This window comes from Microcebus murinus, chromosome 14, assembly GCF_040939455.1.
Source record: "Microcebus murinus isolate Inina chromosome 14, M.murinus_Inina_mat1.0, whole genome shotgun sequence".
In the NCBI taxonomy this organism is placed as follows: Eukaryota; Metazoa; Chordata; class Mammalia; order Primates; family Cheirogaleidae; genus Microcebus; species Microcebus murinus.
In genome coordinates this window covers 1,540,523-1,557,203 of record NC_134117.1, presented here as the reverse complement: position 1 = coordinate 1,557,203, position 16,681 = coordinate 1,540,523, and the positions used below count along the sequence as shown (strand labels likewise).

General features: G+C 49.1%; 1 protein-coding gene across 1 annotated transcript in view; it reads right to left on the bottom strand.

Moving 5' to 3' along the window:
- Window positions 1–16,681, bottom strand: part of TCERG1L (transcription elongation regulator 1 like) — a 148,827-nt gene that overhangs the window by 117,334 nt on the left and 14,812 nt on the right. The gene's annotated exons all lie outside the window — the stretch shown is intronic.

The window sequence follows — 16,681 nt, the reverse complement described above, 5'->3', positions numbered from 1 at the left end:
GGCACCATTTTTATGGATGCTTGACCAGTCCTGGACAGAATTTTGGAAATATGTTCCAAAAATCTTAACGTAATTCACAACTCTCGATCTGGCCTCTCCTCTCCCGTGGTCCTTCCACTCTCCTAGCGCCTGAAGACAGAGGGCGGTATTGAGGCCCTGGAAACAGCGGAAGGCTAGTGGTCGCGTCAACAACGGTGTGTCCACACAGCGGGCCGTCAACAGTGCAGTCACACCGAGAGAGAGCACGCAATGCCGTAGCTTGCTTATGACGGTAGCTCGTTTACGCCAGCAGCGAAGAAGCCTGGAGACCGAGTGGCAATGAAATCGCGAAAGGCGTTTTCCAGAGCTTGTGGAGAATGGAATATTTTTTCTTGCAAGAAGTGGTCCAAAGCCTGGAGGAAGTGTTGGTCAGTTGGTGCAAGGCCTGGCGAATACAGTGGGTGACAGAGAGTTTCCAAGTCCAGCCTCCGTAGTTTGAGCAGTGTTGTTTGTGCCACATGTGGTCGAGCGCTGTCTTGAAAAAGGACTGGCCTGTCTCTGTTGTCCAATCTCAGCTGCTTAATCGTAAGCATCCTCATCGTTTCGTCCACCTGGTTGCAGTAGACGTGCACTCTAACAGACAGACCAGGTTTCATGAGGCTGTAGTGGATAACACCAGCGCTGGGCCACCAGACAAACACCAGTAGCTTTTTTGGATGAATATCTGGTTTTGGACGGGGTTTCGGCTCTTCCTCTTTGTCCAACCATTGTGCCAAATGCTTGCGATTGTCAGAGAGAATCCATTTCTCATCACACCTAACAATGCATTGTAGAAACGGTTCACCTTTGTGTCGTGACAACAAAGACAGGCAAGCTTCGAGACGGTTTCTCTTCTGATGCTCACCTAATTCACGCGGAACCCATCTATCCACCTTCCTTACCTTGCCCGTTTGTTTCAAACGGTCCAACGTTGCTGGGATAGTAACGCCAAGCCTTGCTGCCCATTCACGCGTGGGTGGAGATAGATGGGTTCGCTCCCACTACAGCTTTCAGCTCATCATGATCCACCTTGGTCTCGGGTCGCCCACGTGGCTCACTTTCAAGATTCAAACCACCAGAACGGAACTTCTCAACCCGTCGACACACTGTGCGTTCATTAGCTGCGTCCTTCCCAAACACTGTGCACACGTCCTAAACACAAGTGGGCGGGTGGGGGGCGCTCAAACACGGTCACGGAGGCGTCCGCGACAGCGAGCGCCATGAGCCCGGTGCAGGCAGGAAAGCTGTGGGTCGCTGTGTTTTCCTCCGTCTCTTTCCCGGCACCCGAGGCCGGACGTCTGGGGAACTGAGCGCAGGCACACGGCTCCAGGCCAGAAAGACGACACCACCCCTGGCACTGATGCAAAGAGACAAACACCGTCGGGGGACGCAGTGCCCAGGGACACCAGCCGTGAAGGACAGGAACCCACAGGAGCCCTGGGACGCCAGCTGCCGCCCGGGAGATGCCTCCCAGCAGGGCTGGAAGATGAGCACCCCCAACCGTGTCGACTGATAAATAATTACGACTTGCTCCCCCGGGGACAGCAGAGAATCCCTTAGCTGAGTAAATAATGGTGAGATGAGACAGGTCCAGCCGAAAAGCCCTGCTAAGCCGGCTCAGAGACAGGCCAGAAACGCGAGCCCGTAAAGGTGACTTAGAAAAATCAATATTTTAAGCAAAACGGTGATTCATCGTGGGCTTCCCTTGCAGACATCCCGGGGGGCAGGGGGAGGGTGACAGCAACAGCGCAGGGAGCCCCGTGCACGCAGCCCCGCCCTCCGCCGAGCTGGTCCCTGCTGGCGTCTGTGCCGGTACCACTGGCCCTTCTTCTTCTTGGCGCCCACGCTTGCAAAAGAGCTTTGTTTGCACGTTTTATTCTGATAGCCGCGAGAAGCGGACTTCCGCCGCCCCGTGCGTGGACTCAGGAAGTCGGCTCAGCGAGGGCTGCAGGACCCGCGCCAAGGCCCGTGGTGAGTGGCGGCGCCAACGTTGCCGGGTCGGTGTGTCCGGCCCAGCGCCACCCCGCAGGCTGCAGCCGCCTTCCCTCCGGTGCCTCTGAGCGGACCAGAGCGTCCAGAGACTCTCCTCCTCGCAGGCCCGGAGCCCGCCTGGGCCGCGTGCGCAGCCACGACTGACGCCGGACGTCCTGCAGACCCCGTGGGCCTCGGCACCTGCGCTCCCCGCAGCTCCTGCCTCTGGAACCCGGGGGGGGGGGGGCGCCCAGAAGCTGGACTCTGCTTTTCCCAGAGCCTGGCAGAGAGGAAGGAGGAGGAAGGGGGTGGGAGGGAACCGGAAGGTCGGGCGGGCCATGCCCGGCGTTGTGCAGGCCAGCCCCAGCAGCGCTGGGAGGCCGGCTCTGCGGGCTCGCTCCTCTTCCTCTCCGGAGCAGGGGCCGGCACAGGCAAGGGGTGGGGAGGACGGTGGGGAGGAGGGTGGGGAGAATGATGGATAGGACTGGTGGGGAGGATGATGGAGAGGATGGAGAGGAGGACTACAGGGAAGACTGATGGGGAGAATGGTAGGGAGGACAGTGGGGAGGACACTGGGGAGGATGGAGGGGAGGACTGATGGGGAGGAAGGTGGGGAGGATGGAGGGGAGGACTGATGGGGAGGAAAGTGGGGAGGATGGAGGGGAGGACTGATGGGGAGGAAAGTGGGGAGGATGGAGGGGAGGACTAATGGGGAGGAAAGTGGGGAGGATGGAGGGGAGGACTGATGGGGAGGAGGGTGGGGAGGATGGAGGGGAGGATGGAGGGGAGGATGGTAGGGAAGAATGGTAGGAAAGATGGTAGGGAGGATGGACGGAGGATGGTAGGGAAGATGGAGGGGAAGATGGAGGGGAGGATGGTAGAGAGGATGGAGGTGACGATGGTAGGGAGGATGGAGGGGAGGACTAGAGGGGAGGACTGGCGGGGAGAATGGTAGGGAAGAATGGTAGGGAGGATGGAGGGGAGGATGGTAGGGAGGATGGTAGGGAAGATGGTAGGGAGGATGGAGGGAGGATGGTAGGGAGGATGGAGGGAGGATGGTAGGGAGGATGGAGGGAGGATGGTAGGGAGGATGGTAGGGAGGATGGAGGGAAGAATGGTAGGGAAGATGGTAGGGAGGATGGTAGGGAGGATGGTAGGGAGAATGGTAGGGAGGATGGAGGGAGGATGGTAGGGAGGATGGTAGGGAGGATGGTAGGGAAGATGGAGGGAGGATGGTAGGGAGGATGGTAGGGAGGATGGTAGGGAAGATGGTAGGGAGGATGGAGGGAGGATGGTAGGGAGGATGGAGGGAGGATGGTAGGGAGGATGGTAGGGAGGATGGTAGGGAGGATGGTAGGGAAGATGGTAGGGAGGATGGAGGGAGGATGGTAGGGAGGATGGTAGGGAGGATGGTAGGGAGGATGGTAGGGAGGATGGAGGGAGGATGGTAGGGAGGATGGAGGGAGGATGGTAGGGAGGATGGTAGGGAGGATGGAGGGAAGAATGGTAGGGAAGATGGTAGGGAGGATGGTAGGGAGGATGGTAGGGAGAATGGTAGGGAGAATGGTAGGGAAGATGGAGGGAGGATGGAGGGAAGAATGGTAGGGAGGATGGAGGGAGGATGGTAGGGAGGATGGTAGGGAGGATGGAGGGAGGATGGTAGGGAGGATGGAGGGAGGATGGTAGGGAGAATGGTAGGGAGGATGGAGGGAGGATGGTAGGGAGGATGGAGGGAGGATGGTAGGGAGGATGGTAGGGAGGATGGAGGGAAGAATGGTAGGGAAGATGGTAGGGAGGATGGAGGGAGGATGGTAGGGAAGATGGTAGGGAGGATGGAGGGAGGATGGTAGGGAGGATGGTAGGGAGGATGGAGGGAAGAATGGTAGGGAAGAATGGTAGGGAAGATGGTAGGGAGGATGGAGGGAGGATGGTAGGGAGGATGGAGGGAGGATGGTAGGGAGGATGGTAGGGAGGATGGAGGGAAGAATGGTAGGGAGGATGGAGGGAGGATGGTAGGGAGGATGGTAGGGAGGATGGAGGGAGGATGGTAGGGAGGATGGAGGGAGGATGGTAGGGAGAATGGTAGGGAAGATGGAGGGAGGATGGTAGGGAGGATGGTAGGGAGGATGGAGGGAAGAATGGTAGGGAGGATGGAGGGAGGATGGTAGGGAGGATGGAGGGAAGAATGGTAGGGAGGATGGAGGGAGGATGGTAGGGAGGATGGAGGGAGGATGGTAGGGAGGATGGAGGGAGGATGGTAGGGAGGATGGAGGGAAGAATGGTAGGGAGGATGGTAGGGAGGATGGTAGGGAGGATGGAGGGAGGATGGTAGGGAGGATGGTAGGGAGGATGGTAGGGAGGATGGAGGGAGGATGGTAGGGAGGATGGTAGGGAGGATGGTAGGGAGGATGGAGGGAAGAATGGTAGGGAGGATGGTAGGGAGGATGGAGGGAAGAATGGTAGGGAGGATGGAGGGAGGATGGTAGGGAGGATGGAGGGAAGAATGGTAGGGAGGATGGAGGGAGGATGGTAGGGAGGATGGAGGGAAGAATGGTAGGGAGGATGGAGGGAGGATGGTAGGGAGGATGGAGGGAGGATGGAGGGAGGATGGTAGGGAGGATGGAGGGAAGAATGGTAGGGAGGATGGTAGGGAGGATGGAGGGGAGGATGGAGGGGAGGATGGTAGGGAAGATGGTAGGGAGGATGGTAGGGAGGACGGTAGGGAGGATGGAGAGGATGATGGAGGGGAGGATGGTAGGGAGGATGGAGGGGAGAATGGTAGGGAGGACGGTAGGGAGGATGGAGGGGAGGATGGAGGGGAGGACCTCTGCTAGACTGGCCTCAGCCTCAGCCTCTCTGCCCCAGGAGTGCTCCCAAGGCCTGGTGGAGTCTCAGAAGCCATGCTGGTAACCGTGACCGCCGCGGGGTGCAGGGCAGACAAAATGGGAAATAGGAGCCTCCTGCGTCTTCACGAGGGAGGGAACGGGCCTCAGCAGGACCCAGCAGAGAGCCCCGTGGGGGACCCCGCGGACCCGGCAGGGCGGCGGAGGGGGCGGGGTGGGCAGCAGGGCTGCCGAGGGCCCTGTGCCGACGGGGAGCCGCGTGTGACGAGCGCCACGCTGAGCAGCACGCTCGATACTAAACAGCCATTAGTTTATCCCATCTGTTTACAAACGACTCCGGCTCTGGTGGAAGCCCTCCAGGCAACTGTCTCCCAGCCGGCAATTATTTCTGCAACAATGACTGTTTGATCAGGGCAGGGACTTCGGGTCATGGGACGGGGGCTGTGGGTCTCCTCGGGCGGGCGTGTGGCTCTGACCCTCGGCGGGCGGCGGGTGGGGGCTGAGCCAGGCACATTGTTTTTTCATGTTTAATGGCATTTATTCCAGCAACCACAACACTGTCACAAAAGCGTGACAGTCGTAGTCCTGTCTGCCCAGATACTCTGCTCAGCAGCTCTCACATATACACACACAGGGGGCCTTGCTCCCTCCCCCGTCCTCTGACATCACCGCGCTCTTGTGCCTCGACAGCCCGCACGGTGACTGAGGTCTTCCGGGACGGTCCCTGTCCTGTCCCCTCCTGCTTTCCGGCGGGGCTCGGCCAGAGCCGGTGGCGTCCCTCCCCAGCAGCCCTCCCCGGCGGCCCCACCTCCAGCCGTGGCGAATGTGGAAATCTCTGACTGCTCGGCCGGGGGAGCATTCGCCTGGCCTTGCACGTCAGCTTGGGAATATTAACGCGCTGCTATTTTTATGATTCCGTGTAACCCGGTGTACAATGATTTGAATATTCATCTCGTTAAAATTAGAGATTAATCACGCTGCCCGCAAGGACAGATTGCTGCTGATACCGGGCAATCTGATGCCCTGATTGCCACGATGAACCCGGCCGGAGAAGGAAGAGGCAGAACGGGCGGGCGGCGCGGTTCTCCACGAAGGAGCAGGGGTGGCTTCCCAGCACGTCCCACCGCGCTCTGCGGCCCGGCCTGCCTGCGGGCGCCTGGCGGGGAAGTGGGTCACGACCGTGTGCCCGAGTCCTGGCAAAACCGGACTCGAGGCTGGCCTGGAAGATCCCCCACCTCCCAGACCCATCTCCACCAGAACCCAAGAGGCACCCACCCCCACACACGGTCACAACCCCCCAGGCAGGGCTGCGCTCCCAGGCCGTGTCTAAGTACCGTGCACGCAGCACGTGTGACAAGTACACGCTAACTGGGTGGCTGCCAGACCACACCTGCCTCCCAAAGGTCCATTCCACGTGCAGCTTCAGAGAGTCAGAAAGGCGCACTCGGCTCCCTCTGCTTCTAAGTTCATTCCTGGCAAGAGCTGCCCCGGGGGGCGTCCAGCACTGACCATCAGTGGGGCGTCCCAGGAGTGCAAAAGGCTGTCACTGAGAGAGCGTCGTGTCTTCCACGGACTGCAGCAGCGTTGACAAAAGCTTGTCCCTTTGCCCTAAAGCAGGGGTCCTCAAACTTTTTAAACAGGGGGCCAGTTCACTGTCCCTCAGACCGTCGGAGGGCCGGACTATAGTTTAAAAAAACAACCATGAACAAATTCCTATGCACACTGCACATGTCTTATTTTGAAGTAAAAAAAAACAAACGGGCAGAAACACCCGCATGTGGCCCGCGGGCTGTAGTTTGAGGTCGCCTGCCCTAAAGTAAACGGGTTCACCCCATCAGAGCTGCGGGGGGCAGACTCTCCCCCGCAGGCGGCCCGGGTTTTGCAGGCCTTTCGGGCCGGCAGAGTCCTGCTTGTTTGCGCAAGGACACACGTCTGCAGCAAGGCTCCCGAACGCACTGAGCAGAACTCGCCCGTCAGCAGCGGGAAGCTGTTTTCAAGCCGCTTCGCCGTGTTCAACACACACATGGCGAACGCTCACCTCTCACCTGCCTCGCACCGTGCCATGGCGGGAACGAAGCAGGGGAGATCGGGAGATGGTGCCCAGCCCGGGTCTCTCTTTGGAGACGCACTTAGACAGCGACGCCATCAACCAGCTCACGATTTGGGGGGCATTTTCCTGCCTTGCCGCACCCATCTTCCCTATGGGATCGAATGTCTCGTCGCCGAGACGCCGGCCCTGCTTCTCTCTCCACCACCAGCCAGGGCGGCCCCTCCCAAATGTCCCCAGGTAAACGCACGCGCGGCTGTTATCTTCAACCTTCATGGCTGTTCAGGACAGTGGACAGGTGTCTCATGGATCGCAGGTAAGCGAGTCCACGCTGACGACTCTACTCCTTAAAACCCAAGCCCCTCGCAGGAAACGCGCCCTGGGCCTGGGTTCCCTGCAACCCCACCCCTACCCCCAAGGAACGCACCGCATTTGGGAGTGAAAGCTACCACAGGGAGCTTCAGAAAAACTCGTCACATGCAGCCACTGCTGAAATGCGCCTCGCAGAGTATCCGTGGCAATGTGGTATAAAAAGGTATGCCTGACACTTCACCAGGCCGTGGAGGTCCCGAGGTAAACAGGACAGACCTGGCTTCTGCCCCCAGGAACTTATGGTACACGCTCACCTGCCCGACCGTGATACCAAACCATGACAGGAGGAAAGAATGGTAAAGCTAGCTGAATATTTAGTCTCTTTATCGTAGTATCACCGCTCATAAGTTCATTTATTACAGGTCTTGGCCCTAACTTTCCGACCAAATTAACGTTCCGGTGGAATCTGTAATTCCAGAGGAATCTATGAACCTGCCCATCTACCCCTTTGCCTGGCCATCGGAGTGTGCAATTGGACGGTACATACTTTGAGACAGAAATGTACTTTGCATTGGAAGACTATGTCCTATTACACGATTCCAGTGATAAGTATAGGTAAGCCACAGAGCTGACCCGTCTCTTCAGGTAAAACAGCTGAGCTCAGGTGTGTTTCCAGCAGAGCTGTGAGCAAGGCTCTCTGGTGGGTTCTCCAACTTCAGAAAGAACAACCGTGGACAGATGGTGCAAAATGCCAAGAGTAAAGCCGGTCTCCAAGCACCCTGCTTCTTTCCATGTCCCAGGAAGACTTGTCTTAGGGATAACAGGTGGCCGGCGGGAGGGGCAGGTTGCCCGGAGAGCAGGCGTTGAGGCCAGCAGGATGGGGGAGCTATGGGAGGTTTTAGAACTGAGAAGAACCTGTGTCTTCAGGGGTCACGGGTCTGGTCCGGTTGGTGGTGTCCTTCAGTTCTGCAGATGCAGATGTAAAACCTCTTTAGAGAAAACCATAACCAACTGGGCCTGCTGAAGTTCCACAGATTAAAAGAAAATGATAAGCTCGTAATTAGAGAACAGGAGATAAGAGAAGAATACAGCCACCACGATCGAGAGTTATCAAGATAACAGACACAAAATCTGGACTCGCAAAGACCAGAGATGTGATGCTTCTCATGTACACAATATGAAATTTCTGTGTGAAGCATTTTTAAGAGGAGAAAGGATAGAGACACTATAAGAAAAGAAGTAGAATTGGGGGGGGGGGGAGATGAAATTTCTAGAGATTAAAATAATAATTGTTGAAATAAAAAAATTCATAGAGTTGAAACAGCTCATTAAACACAGATGAGGAGGGACTTAGCAACTGGAAAATATAACTAAGGAAATTACCCAGAATAAGCAAAGAAAACAAAGAGATAAACAATACGAAAGAAAAACTAAGAGAGATGGAAGTTACAACAATAAAGTTCAACACATTTCATATCAACATTTCAGAAGGAGAAATTGATCAGTGGAGAAATAACATCATCTGAAGGATGTCCCGAAACGATGAAAGATGTACATCCACAAAAGCATAACACGTGACAAGGTGCATGAATTTTTAAAAGAAACACATCTAAAAACCAGTGATGAAACTGTAAATCCTAAAGTCAAAGACAAAAATCTTTAAAACATTCAGAGAGAGAGAAAAGACATATGACCTACGTAGGAATATCATTTAGACTGATGGAAAACCTCAACAGAAATTAACAGATGTCATAAGACATTAAGAAAAAATCCTCAAAGAGTTGAGAAAAAAAATAACTGTCAACCTGTAAAACTATTCCTTAAAAATGAGGAAAAATAAAAATGTATTTTCAGATGAGCAAAAACTGAGAGATTTTACTACTAGCTAACCTTCATTAAAGTAAATTTTAAAGGCTCTAATAAAAAAGAAGGAAATTGGCCAGGCGTGGTATCTCACGCCTGTAATCCTAGCACTCTGGGAGGCCGGGGCAGGAGGATCGCTCAAGGTCAGGATTTCGAAAACAGTCTGGGCAAGAGCGAGACTCCCCATCTCTACTAAAAATAGAAAGAAATTAATTGGCCAACTAAAAACATATATAGAAAAATTAGCCGGGCATGGTGGTGCATGCCTGTAGTCCCAGCTACTCGAGAGGCTGAGGCAGGAGGATCGCTTGAGCCCAGGAGTTTGAGGTTGCTGTGAGCCAGGCTGATGCCACAGCACTCTAGCCTGGGCAACAGAGTGAGACTGTCTTAAAAAAAAAAAAAAGAAGGAAATTATCTTGGAAGGGTTATCTGAGAAAATATAATATGTACCCAGTATAAAATAAAAATAATAATGATTTTTTAAAATTAAGTAATGAACAGTACACACCTCCTACCTTGGGAGGCGTGGGGAACAGGTACAGTCAGCATCGAATTGTCATGTCCCTGTATTGTTAGTGGGGTATGGTTACCGCAAGATAATACTTAATTTATACTTTTTAAGTTACATACATATGGTATAAACTTGGCAGTATTTAAGTAATAAAAATAGAGGGTATAAATTACAAACAACAAAGAAAAATAAAATTTAAAAATGAGCAGAAACTTAAATTAACATCAAAAAAGATAAGAAAATGGAAGAAAATAGAAATCAGGGCAGCATTCAATAGGGTTGAAAAATGTACAGAAAAAATTTTTAAACACTAAAAGTTGTTTATTTGAAGAACTAATAAAATGAACAAACCTGTAGTGTAGTTGAACACATGATTTTAAAAAAAAAAATAAGTAAAAAAAAATAAGTAAATACCGAACAATCTTATACCAAAGATAATTTGCAAGCCTAGATGCAAGTATGAATTCTAGATAAAAGTTATATGACTTGTGAACTCCACCAGCATAAAAAAATAAAAACCACACAGTCATAGAACAACTGAACCCATTAAATTAGCAGTCAAGAATCTTTCCACAAAGAGAAGACTAGGTCCTCATGTTTTAACAGGAAAGACCCACAAATTATATGTTAAGGAATAGTCCATTTTAATATTGTGAAATTCTTCCAAAGAATTAAAAGAGAGGGACCACTTCCCAATGGAAGTCTACAAATCTAGTGACCCTTTCACACTAAAACCAGGCGGGTGGAGTAGAAGGAAATGAGAGGGCAGGGAAGATTCACACATAGGTTAAACCCCAAACACAGCCATAGCAGAACCTGCACTGCGCATTCACTTAACTCCAGTGAGAATGGCCTTTATCAAAAAGTCTCCAAACAACAAATGCTGGCGTGGATGTGGAGAGAGGGGAACACTCCTACACTGCTGGTGGGACTGCAAACTAGTTCAACCTCTGTGGAAAGCAATATGGAGATACCTTAAAGCGATACAAGTGAATCTACCATTTGATCCAGCAATCCCATTGCTGGGCATCTACCCAAAAGATCCAGTGACACTGTACAAAAAAGACACCTGCACTCGAATGTTTATAGCAGCACAATTCATAATTGCAGGCTATGGAAACAGCCCAAGTGCCCATCAATCCAAGAATGGATTAATAAAATGTGGTATATGTATACCATGGAGTACTATTCAGCTCTAAGAAACAACGGTGATATAGCACATCCTATATTATCCTGGTTAGAGCTGGAACCCATACTCCTAAGTGAAGTATCCCAAGAATGGAAAAACAAGCACCAGATATATTCTCCAGCAAACTGGTATTAACTGAGCAGCACCTAAGTGGACACATAGGTACTACAGTAATAGGGGATTGGGCGGGGGGGAGGGGGGAGGGGGGCGGGTATATACATACATAATGAGTGAGATGTGCACCATCTGGGGGATGGTCATGCTGGAGACTCAGACTTGTGGGGGGAGGAGGGGAAAGGGCATTTATTGAAACCTTAAAATCTGTACTCCCATAATATGCCGAAATAAAAAAAAAGAAAAATCAAAAGAAAAAGAAAAAGGCAATTCCTTACGAAGAACAAGGAACGCAAGCGATTTAACATTGTAACCTTTTTAAACATGACACGCCACAGTAACAGATGAAAAGAACAAAATGCGATTATCATAACAGAAAAAGAAAAAAACATAGAAAAAAAATTCAACATTAAATTGCGACAGTAAGTAATGACCACCAGCAAGCGAGGACGGAAGGAACGTCCCTAACCTGGACGGAGGGCGGCCAACAACTAGGGCACATGGAGAACGGAGAGCATCAGCACCCCCTTGGGAAAAGGGGGCAGCACAGGCGCCCGCTGCCACTGCCACACGGGGCTTCCCGCCGAACGTCACGGGCAGTAAGGATCAAAATACAACTTCTAAAATTTAAATGAGAAAAGCACAAGAATGGAAAGGAAGGAAGAAGGCTTCTCCCTGGACATCGGCACTTCCCCGGCACCTGCACAGCGGTCACCTTGCGTCCCTGAAAACGGCCGAAGTAATTGGACAACGTTGAGTTCAGGGGCCTTTCAGAAGTCTGGGAAGTCGCCAGAGCCATGCGGTGCTGAACGCATGCAGAGTGCGTGTGTGCCGTGAGCACTTGGAAATTGCCTCCCCGGGGCACTGGTGTCCAGTAAACTCTGGTTCATCAGCTGGATTTTTAAGGTTTATTAAAGATAACACATACTAATTTATAATATCACGGAGAGACGTACAGTACAATATCAAACCGGAGTAGAAGACAGGTCTGTGGTTGCGGCACTGCCTCGCGTACGGTAACGCACCGGTATGCCAGCATCATTCATAAATGCTTACTGGAGCTGTGGGCAATGCTTTCTCCTTCCTTCCACATCTGAGTGACTTTCAGGTTTCTTTGTATCTAGCAAACATGAATTACTCTTATATTGGGAAAAGTAAAATATGGCAAAATGAGAGGGAAACCGTTTGTGCATATAAACACTACACAAGTGTATACCATTAAATACCATATACGTGGATGAAAACGGATACTCTATTCTTATAAGATCATAAAGCACAGAGAGGCCCCATTGGGCTCAATTTGCTCACAAGGTTGGCATTAAGTGAATTTAATAATGAATTTCATTTATCCAACCTTACTGAATAGTATCTAAAATATATATACTATATTTTAAATGTACTATATATTAAAATATATAGTATATATACTATCTAAAATATATAGTATATTTTATTTAAAATTTTAAATAAAATATACTATATATTTTAGATACTCGATATATATAGATACTAAATATATAGAAATATAAATAGATACTAAATATACAGATAGATCTTTCAGATCTTCACAAATACACATGCTCATTATCTTGCAGTTCCACCTTGTCCCATAACGGGAGACTTTAGCTACATGTGACCGCCAAGCACTTGACGTGTTTCTTCTCTGAACTGACTTGTGTTGTGAATGTAAAACACACACTAGATTCCAAAGGCAATACAAAAAAAAAAAAAAAGATAAAAATCTCATTATTAAATTTATATTGATTACATGTTGAGACGATAATGTTCTGGATATTCATAGCTACATAAAACAAATTATTGAATTTCACCTGTTTTGTTATAGTTGTACAGATATGAGTGCCAGAAAAATTTAAATCCTATACATGGTTCACATTCAATTTCTGCTGGAGAAGGGAGATACTGCCTTAGAATAAGCACTGGATTCTGGAAACTTCCAGCAAGAAGAAAGTGAGGCAATAATCATCTCTAATTTAGACGTCAAAGTCCACAGTTATCATGGAATCCTGACCTCTCCTCAGCTATTTTCTTAATGGTGTCTCAGCACTAATATAATGATTCAGGATCATATCCGTAAGTTAGAACTCTCATCTTTTGGCAAACTGATTCATTATTTTGTGTGTTGTCACCCACAAATTCAAGGAAAATAATGATCACAGGGATACAGATTCCTAGTTCTTCAAAATGATACGAATTATGTTGGTAAATACAAATCTCATTGAGTTTTCATTATCTGGCCTATCCTTCAATTTCGGTTGATCTCTAAATAATTTACCAGTGGGTCTGGGGCACAGCCAATTTTCATATAAGTGATGCCTTGAAGTTCAGTCTAGACGCGGAGAAAACACAGAAATGAAGTCATCCAAGGGGTAGCTGTCCCCAGATCGTCTGTTTATCCTCCGACTTCAGGACCTGCTCAGCCCGGCGCCCAGCTCCGTTGGAGAGCCTAGGGTACAGAGCAGCTGTGCGGTCGCGGCTTTGCTCCCTAGCCTGTGCGCGTGGACTGGAGAGTGGGGTTATCAGTTCTGACATCTGACCTCCCACACCAGCCCAGAGCCGTGTGGAAAAGCAGGACGGCAGGTGTGGCCCAGACCGAGCCCCCCCGGGACAGGTGCTCTGCGGGACGCTCCCTGCAAGGGGAGGCGGGTGCTGCCACCTGGGCTGGACCACACGGACGAGCCCTCTGCCCAGGGACCACCAGGGGCATGTTTCCAAAGAGGACACTAAAGTCTACTTCCCAACGTCTTCCAGATGTCAAACGCTGCAACTACGAAATTCGCCTCGGAACGGGACCTTCTTTGGGATCAGATTGTTTGCGGATGTAATTAGCTAAGATGATGTCACACTGGATTAGGGTGGCCCTAAACCCAAAGAGCACACAGAGACACACACACAGAGAAGGTGGCCAGGTGACCACAGAGACAGAGACGGGAGCAACGAGGGTGGCTGCGGCCACCAGGAGAACCACGGGCTCTCTCACCACGCCTGCAGAAGGAGCCAGCCTTGCCAGATCCCCCCGAGGTCAAAACGTCCGGCCCCCTGAGATGCGAGGAGCCACATTCCTGTGGACTAGGCCACGCGGGGTGGGGTGTGGTGTCACCGCAGCCTGGGACACCGACGCAGAACGTGTCCTCAAAAGTGTCACGAAATTGCAGACGTCAGGGTTACAGAATTTTTAAAAATCTCTTCCTACTTCCTGGAATAACATGATAAGAATAGACCAAATTTAAAGCCAGAATGCTTTGATATAGTAAAATATTTGATTTTTTTTTTTTAAGTCGAGCACTGCCTTCGCAGGGCCGCGTGGTTGTGGAACAGATGGGCGAGACTCGTTATCTCCACTTTGCGACTGCGACGTGGCTGATAAGAGTCTGGCAGCAGGTGACAGTCTCAATTCCAACAGCATAAAGGAAAAGGAAGCATTTTCACGTGTGTGTCGCATCTTTCTGGTTATAAAAGTAATATGTGCTCATTAAATACGGAAAAGAAAAGATATTATACAGTTGGAAATGAAAGTGCCCACCCACCCATCCCAGCATGCAGACATAACCACTTCCAACATTTTAGTACGTGGCTTTCCATGTGTTCAATCTGCATGTGTGTCAGTATTTGTGTGTTTGCGTGTGTGCACATGTGTGCACGTGTGTATAGCGCTCTCAAAATGTGGCTCCTGCCATTTCAGTTTAAAATCTACATTTAGAAACTTAACCCTAAAACAAAACGAAAGCATTTTGCTTTGTCGTTAAATAATCTTCCACATGTGATTTTAGTAGTGGTTGAAAGGATTCATTTTTTAGTATTATGACGTGTCATAATTCACTTAAACAATTATCTTGTCATGGACACTTGCGATTTCATTTTCCTTCTGGTATTGTAAATAACAACGTGCTGTATCATTGTTCATACATATTTGTTATTTCTTTAACTTGCCATAGAACTAGCATCATTAAATGAAATTATACTAACTTCTTTAAAAAAATCTAAAAATCAAGTTGTATAACCTATTCCATATGTAAGCACTTCTGATAGTGCATAAGAATGAATCCATGACCTATTGCAATATTGCAAATACTGATTAGAGCCAAATTTTTAAAAAAATCTGTGCCAATTTAATGGAAGAACAGTATATTTGGTGGTTTAAATTTGCATTCCTTGAATTACTTGTGACTAAGCCATATATTAATATTTGTTTCGTAATGATCATTTACAATTATTCTGAGTCATCTGTTTATTTTTCGTCATTATTATATTAGAATAAACTGTCATATATAACAATTGTTTCAAAACTTATTACACTGACCTATGTATAGTCTACTATATCAGCATCACATTTTTAAAAAACTGGTATAACTTTGGAATAAGTTTAATAACACCCCCTGCATGCACACATAGGATATCACACAAAGATTTATCTCTGTTAATCTCCTGTTTAATCTCCCGTGTGTTCCATCAGCAGCCCTTCTCAGTACGTCACGTTCCTTTCCAAGACCACCCATGTCAAAACACCATTCGTTCCTCAGCAAATTCCTACAGTTGTCTTAGTCTAGATTCCAGACGTAAGCGACGGGTATGGTCCACCTGTACGGACAGTTGTCCCCACCTATTTTGTGCACTTTTCTATGCCATGGGAACAGAGCGCTTTCTCCAATTACGACATCCAAGTAACTATTAAAATGCAGGAAATACATCCCCTTTTGTACGTTTCTATGTTGTCCATCCATTTTGCCGAAGTCTTTTTAATTCTGGGAGTCTTTAAGCTGACTGCTGTGAGTTCTCGAAATATAAAAGTGTATATCCCTCAAGGAGAATTCCATATTTCTGTTTCATTTCTTATTGCGTCGGCCTGAACTTCCAGAAAATACTTAAACAGTAAAATGACGGACGGCGACCTCCAGGAACACTGACAGCGTTTGGTTTCTAGGTAACTGTTCTGTACCGGGTTCTACTTCCTCTTTGGTGTCCTGAGTCTTTCCGTGGCAGGTGCATTTGCATTTAACCAAACAACACCTCACACCGGCCATCCGGGGATCCAGTTTCTCTTATTAAACACACAGTGTGACATCGCTGCCAATGCCGTTCTCATTGTCACGGTTTCCCCAATCGTGAGACGCACCCGACTCGATGTTACCTGGTAGATGTTACCGTTACTATACTGCTAAATTTTCAACGATACGTTTAGGATTCTTACCGTTATCTTTACAACCGAGATTTATCTATTTAATTTATCTGTTTCTACTTTTTTGTATTTTTAAGAAAACATCGGTAGCCAACTCCATACTACACTTAGAGCGTCGCCGTTTTGTGTGTTCTGAAACAAACTCTGTGTCTTGAGACGGTTCTGCTCGCGGCTGGGGAGGTTCCACTGGGGAAACCTGTGCCACACATGGGCCGTGGACCAGGGGGAGGACGGGCACGTGTCCTGTCAGACAAGGACCACAGAACTGCGGGGACCAATGCAGCTGCCCCGTCTAGGTCAAGCTGAATAACTCACCACATCCCAGAAATGAAATTACTAAAATATGACAAATACTGAGCAGCGGTAACTCCACTTAGTGTTTCTTTTTTTCCATATAATTTGCTTTTTGTGCCCATGGGGAGAAGCATTTTTAATCATTTCAATTTATTTCTGTTTTAAAACTATGAATGCCTGCCTTTATTTTTATCATTTACCTCCTCATAGTTTCCTTTTTCTCCTCTAATTTTCAAATGCCTTGATTTGAAAGCTAATTTATGTGGTGTTGATGCTTTCATGTTTAATTATCAGCACTACATCTCAGGCTTTGGACTTGTTTCAT